The sequence below is a fragment of the Petaurus breviceps genome, unplaced genomic scaffold (assembly GCF_028583685.1).
Source record: "Petaurus breviceps papuanus isolate PSGF00001 unplaced genomic scaffold, PetGlider_PUasm1.0 91133, whole genome shotgun sequence".
NCBI classification, from domain to species: Eukaryota; Metazoa; Chordata; class Mammalia; order Diprotodontia; family Petauridae; genus Petaurus; species Petaurus breviceps.
This window is the reverse complement of record NW_027187419.1, coordinates 37,284,174-37,287,041: the sequence shown is the minus strand read 5'-3', so window position 1 is coordinate 37,287,041 and position 2,868 is coordinate 37,284,174.

Here is a 2,868-nt window from a genome sequence, read left to right as displayed (position 1 = left end):
CAAAAAAAGAGGCTCTTGTAGAAAGAGTTGAGGAGAAACAATACAAGCCTTAACTAGAGTGATTACCATATGAGTGGAGAGAAGGGGACAGACACGGAAGGTTTCATGGAGGTAAAACTGATACAATTTGACAACTGATTAGCTGTGGGGGAAGGGAAGACTTTAAGGGAATGAAGAGCCAAAGATGACTCCAAGGTTGCCACACTTGATAACTAGAAATATGGCGCTACCTCTGATAGAAGTAGTATTGTAGGGGCGGCCAGGTAGCACAGCGAGTAAGAGCACCGACTCCAGTGTTGAGAAGACCTGGAGATCGAATCCCGGGCTCAGACACTTAGCACCCACCCAGGAACACCTGGCCGTGTAACCTTGAGCAAGTTACTTAACCCCAGTTGCTTAGGGGTGGCCAGGTGGCTCAGCGAATAAGAGCAGCGGCTCCAGTGTTGGGACAACCTGTAGATCGAATCCCGGGCTCAGACACTCAGCACCACACCCAGAAATAACTGGCCTTGTAACCTTGAGCAAGTTACTTAACCCCGATTGCTTTAAAAAAAAAAAAAAAAGAAATAGTATTGTAGAAAGATAATGAGTTCTCTTTTGAATGTTGATTTTGAGGTAACGAGAAGATATCCAGTTGGTAATGTGAGACTAGGGCTCAGGATAGAAATGAAGGCTGAAAACACAGATCTTCGAGTCATCTGTAGAGAGATGATAATTCAATCCACTAGAGCAGATGAGATCACTAAAATGAAAATAACTGGAATTTTAAAATACTGGAAGGCTACAGTTATCATAAGTATGGCAAGGAAAAAGTTATCTAGTTAGTGAAAAAGTTATAGGAGATAAAGTATATTGATTTAATTGTACTATAATAGTTTTACACAACAAGAAATCCATACAGAATAAAAAGAAACAAATGGAAAAACTTAATCATATAAACATTGTTGATAAAAATTACGATCCAAGAGCAATAAGGGATTTAGACAATTTTATTTTGTATTCTGCATACAAAGGAAATTGTCATTTTATCAGTAATAACTATTACATTGGCAAATTAATTGATTAAAAATTGTTAAACTTTTGAATGCATCTAGGAATAGTAAATCTGTGGTGTCTGAGAAAATATGGGGTAAAAATGATACTCTTTCTACATTATCACTCTTTCCAACTGAACTCATTTCTCAATTTTTTCTTTTATTTACTTTTCTTTTAATGTCTCCCCTACCACATATTTCTTTAGCCAACCACAATCATTGCTCACTTGCCAGGGTGACACTTGGGACTTAAGAACTTTGTTTACTCTCTTTTCACCTCTTTACACAGTTGTCAGGTTGATTCCTGTATCCACTCCTCTTCTAGCAACATAATTGGTACTTTAAGACAGTCTTCTTATATCCTATTCTTTAAAAAAAAAATAACTTGCAAAGAATCATGAACAATAGGTGATAGCTACAGAGGAAAACTTAGGTATAAGAAAAAACTGCTTAACAAGTATAGCTGCACCAATGGTCACCTTGGGAGGTAGTAGGGTTCCCCCTCACTTGCCTTCCTGCAAAGACAAGTGGATGATCATTTGTCACATATGTTGCCATTGCCTTTTATTCTCTCTGCCTTTCCAGTAAGAAGGAAAATGAAGGTTTAGAAAGGTAGTTGTCGGTGTTCTTAGTGATATAATGGTAAGAGCACTGGACTGGAACTCAAGAGATCTGGTTTTGAATCTTGGCCCTCTAAATTTACTAGATCTGTGATAATGAGTAAAATCGGTTAATTTATCTTAGCCTCAGCTTCTTTTCCTATGAAGTGTTGACGTTTGCTTAACAGGATTTTTGTGAGAAAAGCAAATGTACGGATCTAAATTAATAGGAAGATTCTTGAAAGTCAGAACTGGATTATAGTGCCACTTTCCCCTTTGACTAGCTGTGATATTAGGCAATTCACTTCATTTCTTTGGGTCTATTTTCTTATCTGTAAAATGAGGTTGAACTAGATAATGGTCTCCAAGAACCCTTCCAGCAATGTGATTGTAGTTATTACTAAAAGTTCATAAAATTCCTGCAAATGAAGATGTATTCAAGGGTAACATGCTAATTTATTAATCTGTCATAAAAATTACATTCTTTTAGTCACCGCATATGGGTAGGAAAAAGTATAAATGTTATACATTTTCTTCTAGAATCAACGGTGATTTATACAAAGAATGACACTGGAAAAAGGTTTGCCAGCAGTGAAGAACTCTGCTGGCCTCCTAATTCACACAGTTCTCCAAGGTCAACCAACCAATTAATCAATCAACAAACATTTACTAAACTCCTGCTAGGTACCAGGCAGTGTGTGTAGACGAGGCTGCTCATTAGACACTAGTTGAGGCTCCACTGGACACAAATCAAACTTCCTTTTATTCTGATAGCCCCAAATGCACTTTCTACAGAGATGGGCCATTCATTGTCCTTCGCCTTCTCCGCAAAGGAGCTCCACCAGGATCTCCATGTTGCTTTAGTTTTTGCACCCTAGGGCCAACTTGGAGGAGGGGCTGAGGTCGTGGGGATTTAAGATTGTGCATATTGCGGAGGGGGGAGGCGGAAGTCTGAAGAGATCCTTGACTCCCCCTCCCCTTCGCCTCTATCTCTTCCCTCCGGTCTCCTCGGCCAGCGCTGAGGCCCTTAGTGTTAAAATCCCGTTCCCACCCTGAGCCCCGGACGCCGCCTTCGCCCGCTGCCTCTCCAGACTTCGACCCCGTCACCACAGTTCCCGTCTCCCTCCGCCCATCCGCAAGGAAAGAGAGTTCACCAGCCAGGTCTAGCTAGAGGAAGGTGTGTCCGCTCCCCGCCCTCCGCCCCAGTCCCTGCAGTAGGCGCGCGAGCAAAACCA